Below are 15,545 nucleotides of genomic sequence, written 5' to 3'. Positions count from 1 at the left end.
TTTACATTTGAGAGGTAAATAAAAAGAGTAGAGTCCGTACTCTGGCCCCACAATAGACGCCAGGTCTTTGCTCTTTAGACGCGGTGTCAGGGCTGAATGGGAAGACACGTGTTGGGGTCACAAGCAATCGCACCCGCCACACTCCATCCTCTTCCTCTCCTCGCGCCTCTCACCTCCCTTCCATGTCAGCTTCCCGTGTCAGACGTTCAAGAGGAGTGTGAATGTAAGGTTGACGGATAGGAAGTTATCACACACGCACACACACACACACACATGCACAGACACAGTGGTGAAGTCTCAACCTTCCCAAAGTACAGACAGGGAGGCAGGCTGTAGCTATGGCAACCCAGGGAGAAGGGAAATGATTGGGCAAGGCTTGAATTTGTTAAGTGCTACTGTATGAAGCCCAGGGCGAGACTTAGTCACTCCTTCTCATTTGGTGTGTGTGTGTGTGTGTGTGTGTGTGTGTGTGTGTATGTGTGTGTGTGTGTGTCAAGGCTCCTCTTCCTCACTCTCCTTCCTGTCTGTCTTTTTCATTTTCGGTCTGATCGCTCCGTCCGTTGTCGGGCTGTTAAGCGATGGACCTGAGTGAGCTTTACTCCCTGCAGCATGCTCCATAAACCTGGAAAAAGACTGCGGATGGCATTCATGGGGTTGCATTAACTTGCGTGGCTAATTGAATAAAATACAATGCAGAGGGAGATGCAAAGTCGCAGCAGAATAGAATCAAGTCGAGCATGTAGGCCCAATGTTTCACTTCCCAGTTTAGAGATATTGTGTCTGTGATATTAAGAGTTGTATTACGCTGTTTTGTCCTTTCTTGCTGTATCGGTTAGGAGCTTTGTGATTTGTACCTATTTTCTGTGATCTCCTTATCAATTCATTATGTTTTTTATTAAGCGATTAATCATTAAAAAAGGTGCAAAGTACCCGCCCCGATTTCCCGAAGCCCAATGTGACATCTTTCCTTGCTTGTCTTTTCCGACTTACAATCAAAAAGCTGGAACCGTGAAGGTTTGGCATTTCTTGAAAAACAAAAACTTCCGAAACAATGGATCGATTATCAAAATAGTAGATTAATTTTCTGTTGATTGAGATAAAACATTATACTTGAACAAAAAGCATCCCCAGCACTTTTGAAAATATTTTTAAGCAATACCCCCCAGTAGTTTCCACTGATACAAAACAACACGTTTCTCCATCACACATCTTAATATCAGCCACAAATGAGTTCTTTCTATAAATTCATAACGCACTGGTGTTTTCGAAATGTTCTTTCCTCGGTGTGTCAGCCTCCTAAGCTGCATGTGTGTGTTCTGCTTAATCCACCGCTGAATGTAGACTCAGTTGTGATTTTAGGGACCCACGCCTAGATGTACAAGTGTGCTCACAAACCACCACCGATTGCTGTCGCATAGAGGGGGTCTTTATTGATGTGTGACACTGAGGCGTCTTTGTAGACGTCAGATCACAACCAATGATTGGGGCTCGGCGTGCGTGCGTGCGTGTACGTATGAATAGATGTGTTCTGGTTTCAGAACAGTGCGTGGTGGTTTTTTTTTCCGTTGGAGCCCTGGCTCCGTGTCCCACCAGCTTTGCTCAAACAAACAGAGTAACTCTACCAGGATTGATGCGGCTTGTCTATGAACCTCCCGCATCATTTCAGCGCCCACAATAGTTTGGTCACCAGATCATTTCTTTCACAAGGGAAAAGGCTTTTTTCGATTTCGAATAAAAAAAAAAAAGATGCAGTCTGCAAATTACTCTGCAGTGGCTGCGCCTGTGTCTACGCTTAAATTGTGTTCATAGTTGAGTGGAAGGAAGTCACACACAGGAATGAAGAACAACAGGCTGAACCTGGAAACTCCCTGTCTGCTCTCGCTCTGTCTCCACTTCGCTTCTCATCTCCCTCCCACGTTTTTTCTCTGAACCCAAACACTCTTTTACCTCTCTCACCTTGCATTGAGAGTGTATTGGTATCTTTGTATCTCGCTCTTTATCCTCCTATTTCACCGCTACATTCTGTTCCTTGTTGTAACTCCGGACGGGATGCAAACATGTTTTTTATCCGATATTGTCCACACTAGCTGGTTCTGTCTTCACACCTTCCTCCCACCGGCACCCTCTCCATCTATCCGCAAACCATCTCACCCTTCACCCTGTACTTGTTTCCTCATTGGAATTCGAAAGCCAAGGCGAAATTGGTGCCTCATATTGGATATATAGGCGCTTCCTCCACGTCTTTTATGCATGTGTCTTTTTAAACACGTTATATATCGTAGGCGTGTACGCGAGAGCATCACCGTAATGAAAATGAGGTATGACGGAGATTATCTGGATTAGGATTACATGTAATATTTTCACATTAAGAATGAGGTTAGGCATACTCTCTCACATCATAATTACTATTACAACGGGTTTTCCATTTAAATTGTATTTCACAAATTGAATAGCCAAACTAATTTGGAATTAAAGTGGTCTATTATAAAAATATGAAAGCACTCTGGCGTCTCACAGCGAGCTCTAATATTATGCTTCCCACGACACGTCAATCTCACTCAGGTGCCGAGCTAAAGGAACTCTCTATGACCACATTGTCACTGACTGCAAGGCCTTTTAAAAACCAAAAACAACAAAATCTCACGTGTAACCTTTTAACATTTTTAGCTCCGAGCTCCCCAGTGCCTGATTTTTGAGAAAACAATTCTCTTTTTTAAAACATAAACTTAATTATCTCCGCAACCACACGGTTTATTAACTTCATTTAAAGTGCTGCAATACTGTAACCCTTGTGAGAATATATATATATGGGTGAAAAATTAAACTAACTGTCAAATAAATTAAAGTACTTGCGTAACTCCATGAACTTGCTGCAGCGACGTAACGTTTGACTAAACTTGTGATAAGTACCCGTAAAAAAAGTCAGATGCACGTAACCGTAAGGCTTATGGGAATCTAACAAAGCGATCCATGTCCTTGTGAACCTCAAATTTCTACCTGTAAAGTCACAAAACGGCTGCAGCTTCTTCTTTTTTTTTGTCGGCGGAACACGCTGGACTGAGGGAACCTGAGAATCGTTGACTTGACCGGTTTCAGCAACTCAATGGCTGATGTTTGTGTTAGTAATAAAGAAACTGGACACATGTTGATATGTTTCTTGGAAATAAGTAATTTAACATGAAAAAAAAATCATCATACATTTAGTTTAGCCTCAAACCAAATTGACCTATTAGTTAACTAATCGACTAAAACCCCCCAATGTAAATGTATGTTTTAAATTCCCATCATTGTAGAGCTGTATCAGTGATGTTACAACTGGCACCATATTATTTCCAGATTTTTTTAAAATTCTATTTTAAAATGTTCAATTGTTTGCTTTAAACAACCGCCATGTTTTGTGTCCACACTTCTTAAAATGTATTATTAGTGCCTGTAGTCCACTACGACTGGCTAATGGCTACATGGCCACACATTACATGGTGAGGGCTCAAACTGATGATGAAGCCCCTTAAACCAGGAAGTCTGTGACTGCTTCACCAGAGGCGTGACAGTACTGTGAAGGCACCTGCGCTCGCGAGAACACAGCGCTCCGACAGTGTGACGGTTGAAATGTCGTGAAACCTATCTCATGAACTCGGGGGGGCTGCTGGTGAGTGTGTTCTCATTCCCGTGTGAGGAAATGAACAGCTTAAAAGGTGGGGCTGACTCCTCGACCCTGTGAGCACTTGGCTCTATTCAAGGAGGTAGATAGCGAGTGCTCTGCCCTGCCGCTGAATCCTCAAACAAGCCGGTGGGCTCTCATGCGGCACGTGGACCAGAATTCAGAGCAGCTGGAGACGCGAGACCACACAGACCCCGTCATTCATTTGTGTGTTTATCGTGGCACGTGTACTTGTTTCCTCGTTAGTGTGTACTTTTCTCTGCTCACATGTGTGTTTTCAGATACTCCCCCCCCCCCCCCCCCCAGCTTGTCTGATTAGAAAATGCAATCAGGGACACTAGCAATCTGTCACTAACAAGCTCATGTCTTCCAGGTTGTGTTTGATGCACTGAGTCAGGTTCTTTTACCACCTACTGCAGCAGAAAATGATGTCTTTGTTTATGCTCCATTGCACCGCAGTGTCTCAGTTTGACACCGAGCTTCTTATTCCTCACTGGCAGTAATGGTTTACAAATGAGATGTGAACGATGGTCAAATAATTAGATAATGCTGTCAGCCGAAGGTTTATTTTTCTTTCTCTATTGAGAACACGTGTCAGTCACTGGAGAGCATTATCTGACAGTTCGTCTCCATCAACCGCCCTTCCTCTGGTGCTCGGCCACATCAGGGAAAAATACAAATCTGTGATATGAGCTTTTTGATATTCTTCGTCGAGAGGTGTAAAAAAAATTGTGTTAAAGCCAAATCTACATTCCTTACTTTAACTCTACCTAATAAATCCTTTTTTTTCTGTGGAAAAATAACGGTTCATTGTATTCAATATAAAATGAACATACAGTACGAATCAGATCACAAACAAAACGTTTGTATGAAGCCACACTGTGTTGAGAGATGTTCACATCAACTAAAAATACATCTTCATATGGTTGTTTGGATCAAACTGCAATGACTGGAACAGATTACTGACTCACAAGTTATAATGATGATCAATCTTTTGCTGGCAAAACAATGATACTTTTCATTTATGATTTACTTATAATGGGTCTTTTTTTTTAACAAGGATCAGAACTGTCACACATTTAAAATAAATGGTGTAATTAATTTGAATTACTTAGTGACAGTCTACTGTCTACTCAGATAAATACATTCAATGTTAAAGAGTTAAGAGTATTTTAATGAGTATAATTTATTTGATCTTGATAAGGTTTTATTAACTGCCACGGTGTTGACTGCACATACCACATTTTCTAGCACTAGGGGAAGATTAAGTGTGTGTGTGTGTGCGTGTGCATGTGTGTATATAGACAGTATGTGACTGGGAACCAGTTTGTCTTGAAGAACTATGGCACATTGCGTCTACACCAACCAACACCCACCTCAGTTATGTTCTACTAAACAAGGCGTGACTGTTTCCCCAAACAACACAAATACCACACAACTCTTCTGCTTTGATTTTCTTGACTCTGGACTGCGTGTCCTACTTGTAGGAGGAAGCACCAACGTCTGTTCGTTGTATCAGGTTTGTCAGGTTTTGTCACTGTCAGACTTTGCTCCACAGGGACAGGCCGGTATTACACCGTGTTAGTATTATTTATTGTATTTAATGCACTCTAATGCACTGTAAAAGGATTTATTGCTATTTCAGACATGTCTTAACTCCACTCATAAATAATGAGCAAAGCAGTTTGATATTTCTCAATAGTCCAGCAGTCGGTGTTGTTCTTATTGATTTACAATAAGGCAAATTAAACCCAACAAGATAATTTAATTACGCGACTTTGTTCATCCGTTGATGGAGCCTAAAGGTCTGTGAGCGAACAGAAGAAAAAGGTCCATCTAGAAACCACAAGTTAAAGAAACTAGTGTTCAGAAAGTAAAATGTAAAACATGATACCACATTGATCAACAGCGCAGGCGGTTAAGTGTCACTGTAGCTTTGTTTCACACCTATGTCTCAAATGACTATGAGAATGGTCGGCGGGACAATGGCAGGAGGTTTATTGGAGAACTGAGTGACTGAAACCAACAGTAACCTTTGCCAGGTTGCCATTGACGTCCATTTTGAGAACTTGGCAAACAATTCTTGGCCTTTAGTTGCCACTTTTTAACACGTAAAAAACAACAGCAAAACGTCATGTTCGAAAGAACCCAAACAAGAAACGAAGAGGACATTTGGGAAGTCTTAGCAACATTAAAGTATGTTGTACACATCGTGTGTACAACATACATGTCACATTTTTAAATATTATATATTTATATATTATATAAAGTTGATGGATAACTCAATGAGTATCTTACTTACTCAGAAGACAAGGTGACTAAACATGGTAGCTTTATTTTCAGTTTCTATATCTAAAGTGATTGACTTCTGCTGCCAAGCACTTTTAGAAGTTAGTGTTGAGCCCTGGCAATTGGATATTTCATAGTTTTTGTGTTGAAAATGTAGTTTAAGCAAAGTCGTTTGGTATCTACAGGTGCTTATTACGGTGTGGTTGTACATCATGTCACATTCAAGCTAAAGTAAGCAACTTTCCCATGCCATGCTGGGTGTATAGTAGAAGAATGGGTCAGCAGTGCTTGAGATCAGCTTAGGACAGTTGGGGAATTCAGCGGACATGCTTATCAGCAGATTTTCTCAAAGTCAATCGTGTCCTTAAGGAATAAACATTCTCTGAAAATCTGTTCAATATTTTTCGGACTCATTCTTTGTAATCTCTTTGCATGGAAAGTAAACGTGGAAATGAAATTGATGTTGCATGCGTGTATTTATGTAGCGGCACATAAGCTAATGAGAAAGGGAGGGCCCACTTCCTCTGCAGGGACAGGGTCTCAATTTTCTGGTCAGTGAGTGTTTACACACTTTGAAAAACAGTTTTTCCCACAAGTAGTTCATTTCAGTTTCTGTTCCTTTTTCATAATCTCTTTTACTCTTTTTTTATATTTTCTTTTTCCTACCACCTGGGCTCTGTCTCTTCTGAACTCAATAGTTCTCCACTGGCCTTTCTGGGGATGTTTTCAGGAAGAAGAGGGAAAAGTACTATCAAAATGAAGGGTCCGCTACGTGCACAAGTGAAGCAGTCATACTTCAAGGCAAAATAAGTACTCTCATTGCACAGAGAATAAATATACACTTGCCTAATAGAGGTTTTAGTCTTTCAACCTCTCATCTTTAAGTGTCTGTTCGGCTCTCTCATACCTCAGATGGAGAGCAGTTCAGTGTCTCTCCGTCTTACATGCTTTTGTGTAGTGTGAGTCCCTCAGCAGACCGTCGTTGGTTTCACACGGGACACAAAGTCATTGTTGACTTATTTTACCTTACTTTTAGGGAAGTAACTTGCAAGTTTATTTGATGGCATCGATGTAAGTTACGCAAGAAACTATTTTAATCCAGAGCACAATCTTTTACACACCAGGTAGTCTTGTTGCCTAAACAGGTTCTGCTCTGCAGGACTTACTCACTGCACTCTGTGCAGCGTCATAAGTGATCAATCGTAGAACGCATCATAAGACATCATAGGCACCGTTGTATGAGGATACATTACGATATTTAAGTTAGTATATCCTTATTTGCACCTTCCCTTTTTTATTTTTTTACTCCATCTGTGATGTCAGCTGGTGAGGGTTTCACTGATGTCAAGCTGAACATGATCCTTAAGTGCTGTCGCACTGATGTGAACTGACCTTTGACCTCTTGTCTTCTCAGGTACCGAGCCCTGCCTGCTCTGACATCGTGACTCCAGACAGACACACTGGCTGACGGACACTGAATTTGAAGTGGGCAGATAAACAGATTGGAGGAGAGAGGGAGGTGAGTGAAAAGAATAACAAAATCCACTCCTATTTCTCCGTCTGTATGTCTCTGTTTACTGCTGCAAGGATGGTTGGCTGGAACACAACACATATCTATGACTCAAATCTTCCATCAGTGTCTCTCTCTGTCATATATATATATATATATATATATATATATATATATATATATATATATATATATATATATATATCTCTATCTCCCCCACTGTGTGCCAGTATGTGGTCTATACCCATCAATGCACGCTCTATCCCTTTCCCATCAGTGTATTTTAATCAACATAAGCCCCGTATTCATCTGGTGGTCAGGTCCTCAGTATTCTAGATGGACACTGAGGTTGCCTTTACGTTAGACACGTTTCTGTCTCACCGCTGGTCAGGCGCTGTGGTTGCAGAGTTCACTCGCTGCTTCAGTAAACTGCCTACTTATGTATGTTAAGTAGCTTTTATGCATTTCACCCAGCGGCCCACCCCGCTATCATCTCTGTGGGAGTGTTTTGGGGTCTGCGTGCGTGTGTGTTTATGTGTAAATAATTGATCGCTGTAGAGGTTTTTAGTGGATCACTGTTGAGACTGAAGCAGGCAGAAGAAGGCGCTTCGAGGCTGTGCTCCTCCTCAATGGGCAAAACATTACTATGACATGTCTGCTGCCGCTCGGTGGGCTCTCTGTGTTGTCTGAGGAGGCGGGTGGGCGACATCATTCATTTGTTGACGACATTATTGTTATGACGATAACATTTAAATTACGTTGTCAAGCTAAAATACCACACGAAAGCTGGATTTTGCAAATTGAAGATGTCACTATGAAAATCTGGTGAATCTGTGACAATTTTTTCCCCCAAAATTGCTTTCACATGTTTAATACTAAATGATGAACCTGTTAAACTTCAAATAATAATCTATGCATTGATAAGGAAAATCATCTGTAGCTTTAGCCCTCGATTGTATTGTGTAAGTGATTCAAGGTAAAGAGTGTCCTGGTTCCTCCCCATGGTGTACAGTGTTCAGCTTATCCCTGTGCCGTTTCACTTTCACTATAAGAGACACAGCCCTCCTTCTTCCTATCTCCCTCTCTTGCTCCACTCTCATTTGTGTGAGTTTTCTCTGCTTGTTTATTTATCTTGCTTGACCTTCTATCACTAAATGTCTTGATTTCTCTCTGCCTCCTTCTTGCTTCTTCTTCCCGTGTATCATCCCTCCTGTCTTTCTTGCCCCTTAGCCGCAGTGTCCTTGAGAAAGCAGTGACTTTGCCGGTGAGCGCAGCAGAGCACATCTCTCTCTCTCTCTCTCTCTCTCTCTCTCTCTCTCTCTCTCTCTCTCTCTCTCTCTCTCTCTCTCTCTCTCTCTCTCTCTCTCTCTCTCTCTCTCTCTCTCCCTCACACACTCTTTCACTGACGCTCACTCAACCTCCTTGAACATAGACATACACTAATACAGACGCATTTGGTAGGTCCATGGCGACACTGTCAAGCAGAACCAGCTCTTACAAGTCTCTTTCCTTTAGTCCACATAAATAATTCATGACCCGTAACATTGGCTGTACTTTATGCAAATATTGACAAACCTATCGCTTATAAAAAAAATGAGACGGGCGTGTCTTGTGTTGCGGACAACTTATGCACACTTCCTGTTTTCAGAAGCATGGAGTAAATCAACCTGCTGGTACAAATACAATCCTGGCACACTAGAGGGGTCCACAATTAGCTGTTCAAAATCTAGTGAAAGGGAGTTATTAATTAGTAAAAACAAAAAAAAGTCGACCAAGAATTCAAACGTTTCTGACAAATCTATCGCTTTTGACATTCCAGAAAACTGGATTTGTTGCACAAGTTCAATTACTTTCCTCAAGGTTTGTTACAGAATTCCAACAAATTGCCCTCAGATGATACCGCAGTTCGCTGCCAGCATGGAAACACGATCCCTTTGTGGCCTCCTCCTCATTATAGGCGCCCTCCACTAATCTTAGATCATGACAGCCCATTGTCACAGTTTTCCGTAGCGTTTGAAATATAGATGGAGTCTGATTGTCTGGTGGTAAGAGGAGATGTTATAGCCTCTTGATGCTGTTTGTTCTCATTGGTCTCTGTTTTCCATTCCAGTTCATAGAGTGCGTACTGGGTCACGGCGTTTTCCTGCAGTCTTACGTGTTTTCTGTTGGAGATCAAGTATCTTGTGGTTACCTAGCTGCAGCGCTACGACCTTTTTATGGGAGACGTGTTTTTGTAACCGTGTATTGGAGGGTTGAATTTAAGTTGCATTATGCTGACAAGAACAATATTCCATGCAATCATTTCATTTTTTTACCTTCAAAAAAGAAAGAAGTCTACATTACCACGACGGCGCAGTGACAATGTATCGGTGCCGCCATGTTATCTCTCTCTCTCTCTCTCTCTCTCTCTCTCTCTCTCTCTCTCTCTCTCTCTCTCGTCCTTATGTTTGGCCTACGTTCAGCTGAAAATGCTTCCGTAGCCATGGGGACCGATCCCAAGAGGGAAAAGTTGATGCTGAATCTCTTTCACACTTTCCTTTTGTCTCATGCCGTCTAATGCCACACGCACACGCACACGCACAGAGTCACTCGCATGCCAGAATCTAAAAGACACAGTTTATGAGTCACATGTTGTTTTGTTTCTTCTGGCATAGATTTGATAAGTACTGCTGGGACATCTGATTGGTCCACCTCCACAGCAGCTACAAGAAGTCGAGCGCGGTGCGTTGGACACCGTTGGCACAGCGTGCCGAGATGCCACCAAAACATGCATAAGTATGCAAGCCGTCGTTGGCGATAAAAATGAATACAGTGGTGACGGCATTCTACGCAATTGAACACTTCAATTAATGACGGGTCCCGGATTAAGTGGAAAAAGCAGTAAAAAATAAACTACTTTATTGGTGTCTGTATCACTTTAAGGATACCGGTATTGTTATTATTGTCGTCGTTTTGAAAAACGATACCCGGCCCCATAAGTAAGCAACCTGATTGCTGAGAACCGGTTAACCCGAGGACACAGTTCAGGATCTTTTTCTGTCTTCTACACTTTCTTTCTTTCTTTCTTTCTTTCTTTGCTGCTTGTTAGAGACCATGAGCGTTCCGGTTGACCCTTTGGACGTCTAACACTCGCACACAAAAGAGGCTGAAAGAGAAAATATATTCAAACGGAAGGAAGATGAAGTGAGGAGTAGAATAATTTCATAAGAATCTGGAGCTGAGATAAGAGAGCGTTGTACTGATACAGAGTGAGCTGTTGTGTGTGTGTGTGTGTGTGTGTTTGTGTGTGTGTGTGTGTGTGTGTGTGTGTGTGTGTGTGTGTGTGTGTGTGTGTGTGTGTGTGTGTGTGTGTGTGTGTGTGTGACTATCGTGGTTTCTATGAGGTTTTGACATACTGGAGTTCATTAAGAAATGTTCCATCCTGGTCCTTGCTAATTTGAATCTCGCAACCATCCAAACATGTGTTTGTGCTATTTGATTAGTTTTATTTAAATTTCTCCTGTAACTAGACCTTTCTTATTTATTAAATGATATTTTAATCCCTGGTTTTAATGGACGCAGCCTTGGGCAAGACAGACTGCAGATTTAAAAGTGCAGGAAATACAATTTAGTGAATTAATGATAATTAATAGTCAATTATTAATGACAAGTTCTGTTCCTGTGGCTCTGTAAAGTTAGTTTTAATATTAATGTAAAACATTTGTTATAAAGTGTGAAAAAGACATTTGAGATGAATCATTTCAGTCATGGCTCCTCGGGCTCTTCTTGTCACTTTACTTCTTTCTTTTTTAATTCACATCCTCCCCCTTGTTCTTCCATCCCCCTTCCTTCCTTCCTTCCTTCCTTCCTTCCTTCCTTCCTTCCTTCCTGTCTCCACCTTTCTCCGTTCATCCACGTTTCCCACTTCATTCTGTTATTCTCCCTTGCAGTTTATATTCTTCACCATTTCCCCACTTTTCCTTCCTCCCTCACCCCCCTTTCTTCTGCCTTGCACGCCCTTCCTTGTGGCTCTATTATTTTTTATCTAAATCAGCCACACCCTGTCACCATCTCTCTCTCCTTTATGTCATACTGATTTCTATCTTCCTAATCTCTCACCCTCCACCTCCCACACTCGCGCATCATATTCCACTTAACTCCTCTCTTCACCACATGTACCTTATTCATCTCCCTCATGCTGTTCATTTCTTGCCTTTCCTTCTCGTTTTATTTTTTGTCTTTTCTAACCTCACTTACGCTTTTTCTCCCACCGCACACCCACTTAAATCCTGCCTTTCCTCTTCTCTCGCTCTCTCTCTCTCCTCCTCCTGTCCCTTCCTTGCTCCCTCTCGGTCTCTCCGTCTTCTCACCAGAGTCGGAGAGGCAGACAGGAAGGAAGTGTGTAATGAAACGGCCGTATCGAGCACACAGCCCAAATTGACCTGGAATGAATGGAGTCACTGATCAGCTCCAGCTAAAGCTGTGCAGATGAAGAAGTAGGGGGCTGGGAGATAAAAAAAAAAAAAATTAAGCTGCCTAATGTATTGCACAACTTATACTATCAGACAGAATGAGTACACAAAGATGTTTAATCTGGGCATCTGTGAGTCAAAGTACACAATCAACAACGCTGCATGTGCGTTTGCTTGGGAATATTATGATATTACCAGTGAGCTGTATTTGAAACAATAGATGAGTACAGAAGAATCACTTTCTTTCTGCTGCCTTCTGCCTGAAATCAATACTTGGCAAAGTCCACGAATTCATGCGTTTCAGCAGGAGGAGGAAGCGCGCTGTATTCAAGATCATTTGTTTGCTGTTTGAACAGAGAACTGAGAGGCAGACGGGCACGGCGGCAGCTGAAGAGCGGGACGTCGAGAAAAGCACCGACGAAGAGAAAGAGACGGAATAATGTGACGCACTCTTTGAAGTCACCGAAGTCGTTCCATGTTCATTAATGTGAGATGATGTCATTCTGAGGGCATCCAGCGAAATTAATTTCCTTAAAAAATACTTGAGCCTTCAATGTGATTTGGCTTCTGTGATGCGCCGCGCTCATCCGCTCATCTGCCGCCACTCGCCACACAACTGCTTTTATTAATGAAAATAGACAGAGAGCGATAGATGGGGAATGGACTCACACCACTGGGATATCAAGCGTGTGTGTGTGTGTGTGTGTACGTGTGTTGTCAGCTTGCCAGCTAGTGTGTGTTGTGGAGTAGAAGCCCATTAGGGAATTGGTCCACATCTGGACAACCCTAGCCGTCCTTGTACACTCACAAATCAAACTGTAACGTGTACGTTTCAGAATAGCAACATTCTAATTGTCAATTCTCTCCGAATAATTTAAGCGACGCGTTCTTTTGCTTTGACTATATCTCAGCCTTGAAACTCATTGTTGAGATTTTTATCACATTCTGTTCGATTTTTTTTTTTCTTTCTCAATGTCATTGGCCATGATGTTCTTTTCTTTCTGTAGCACACCTCTCTTCTCTTTCGACCCCTCCCTGCCACCCTCTTTTTTTGTACCTAATGTAACCATGAGTGAGTGCTGTGTGTCAGTTGCACCCTTTGTTTGGCTCTTTATTCATGTGTGCATTTTGTGTATTTATTAGTTATTAAGTAACAAGTGTCAGTGGGATGCAGCAAAAATGCACACTCCTTTTTGTCATTCGCTGGCAGTTATGTGATAAGTGTTTATAACCACTTACTATTCACAAACCTGCTCGGACAAACACACACACACACACACACACACGCATGCACGCGCCTGCCTAAACGCGCACGCACACAAAGGGCGGGAAGAGTGTGACAGCTTTGTGTGTTGGCAAACATGAGCTTAGCAGTGAAGAGCCTTTCAACCAGGATTAAGCTGCGAAGTGTCAATGGAACAGACAACTCGGTCAAAGACCACCAGGATATCACTTACACTGCAACAACCAGTGTCCGTGTGGCTGGACAGTAGTATGTAAAGTAGCGCGGTAGATTAATGGTAAAAAGGAAACACACACACACACACACACACTCTGTATGCACATTCACAAGTCTTCCCACAGGGACTGTGGAGCCTCGGCAGAGCCCTGGCAGCACCATCTGTTCCTGCTGAAATCAGCACAGCAGGAGCCTGTGCGTGTGTGTTTGTGTGTGTGTGTGTGTGTGTGTGTGTGTGTGTGTGTGTGTGCGCGTGACACACACGCACACACAGTTGCAGCATGCTTCAGTTCTGGCATAGTGATAGTCTATTTATTCCCCCCGCTGACGCAGGACAGTATTCAATTGTGTGTGTGTGCGTGTATATGGCACTTAAGTTTTCAGTTAAAAGTAAGGTAACCCATGGAGATGACAGGTGTGTGTCAGAGATGACTAATGCTAAGCTAATTTTAAGATGATAGCTAGATAGCCTCGTCGGTCAGCCAGTCAGCAGGAACTACACACATACTGCTTTTCTGCATTTTAATAATCGACCGAGGGGAGTTGCATGCCCCTGTCAATGTTATCTATTTCCCTTCCAGGAGCAACATCAGCGTTTCCTCTGCTTTCCGCCGCCTCATCAATACTCTGTGGTCTGACCTCCCCTGGCCTCCACCTGCACATAACCATATTGTCGTACTCTATAACATATAGCAGAGTGTAGCAAACTCACATTTTAGACTTACATTTGATGATCACAGAGACGCCCGAGCCGACAAACAGAAGACGAACGTGAAAATGTAACCTAAAAGAAGCTCATTAGCAGTCACAGTTGCTGTGTTTAAACAAAGCTTGGCCTAACCTTGTCCTGCTGATGAATGGATTAGAATCCTGATTTTTAATCAATAAACCAAAGCTTGTTTCCAAGGTACCGGCTTTTGTCAAGCGCACCAGGTTGTGCACACGGTACGTGCCGCCAGACAGTGTGTTTGGTTTCTTATTGTCGGCTACGCTGATGCATTTCCTGATGGATTTTTTTTTTTTTTTTGCAGAATTTTATAAGTAGCAAAGATGTTTCAGAGGTGTTAGCCATTAAACTGTTGAACACTGTCTTTGTGGCAGAAGTGAACCTAAACAATTTGATTCATCATCGTCTTTTTGAATGAAGGTCTTTTTTATATAAAGAAAACATTGACGAAGAAAAACATATTCATTTCCTTTTTTCAAAGTCCTGTAAATGGAATAAAAAAAACAACAAAGGCCTTACATCAGCATCTCATCACAAAAGAAACCACAAACAAACTTAAACAAATGAGCATGACAATCACGTGTGACGCCAGACTTACTGACTGAAAGACGGAACAAATGGGTAATAAAACAGCAGGAAGACATAAGAAGTAGGAGGGCTAAGATCAATTGGAACAGACCAGGTGCATAAGTTGCGATCAGTGGGGAAATCAGCGAGGTAGTCGGTATGAGAAGTAATTGCTTTTGTGTGTTTCTTCAGTGGAGTCAGTGTGTGTCCACTGTGAGGAGAGGAGACTCATGCTTACTCCTTCATGAGATCATCTACGGTAGACATTTCTCTCCAGAAGATGTGGCCATTAAAATCGCATTGTTCCTGAAAATATCGATACATTAAACACTTAGCAACTACAGAATGGTAGTTGCATAAAAATAAAAAGACATAAATGTCTTGAATAGTGTTATCATTTAACTATTTATTTGCATTCGCCTTAACTCTAAGGTTTAAAACAGTTCCAGATTACACAAATCAAGAGCCATAGTTTAAAATGAATATGTGTTTTAATGGGCCAGTGATTTCAAGTTGTTCTGTCTGTTGTGTCACCTGCCAACAACTGCAGCGTTGTCGAGGAACGGACAGAGAAAACAAGACAGAAAAGAGATATACATAAATCAATAAGGGAGGAACACACTGGAAAAAGGAGAAAGAAGACCGAGACATGGTGAGAAATGGCAAAAGGAAAGCCATCGTAAAGGAATATACATTCTATACAGCGTGCACGTACACTTTTTATTATTCGAGAGAAACACAACTATGAATGAACTGGAATGAGCAGAAACGACAACGCTCCTCCCCACCATCATTATGACGCACATTCGTTCTAATATCCCTAAAGCATGTGTCGACGCTGCTGCATCGCTCTGCATTAATGAGACATAATGCAGACAATA

At 42.0% G+C, this 15,545-nt stretch overlaps 1 protein-coding gene across 5 annotated transcripts in view; it reads left to right on the top strand.

Annotated features, from left to right (window-relative positions):
* strbp (spermatid perinuclear RNA binding protein) overlaps positions 1–15,545 on the top strand; it is a 72,960-nt gene that overhangs the window by 17,069 nt on the left and 40,346 nt on the right. For all 5 annotated transcript variants that reach the window (XM_068574838.1, XM_068574836.1, XM_068574837.1 and 2 more), the window contains one exon: positions 7,365–7,469. The gene's annotated coding sequence lies outside the window, so the exon portion shown is untranslated. The remainder of the gene's footprint in view (positions 1–7,364; positions 7,470–15,545) is intronic.

The sequence above is a fragment of the Clinocottus analis genome, unplaced genomic scaffold, assembly GCF_023055335.1.
Source record: "Clinocottus analis isolate CAN_PGR_092001 unplaced genomic scaffold, fCliAna1.0.p SCAF_13, whole genome shotgun sequence".
NCBI classification, from domain to species: domain Eukaryota; kingdom Metazoa; phylum Chordata; class Actinopteri; order Perciformes; family Cottidae; genus Clinocottus; species Clinocottus analis.
The sequence above is the reverse complement of the archived record's forward strand: the minus strand, read 5'-3'. Positions and strand labels throughout refer to the sequence as shown.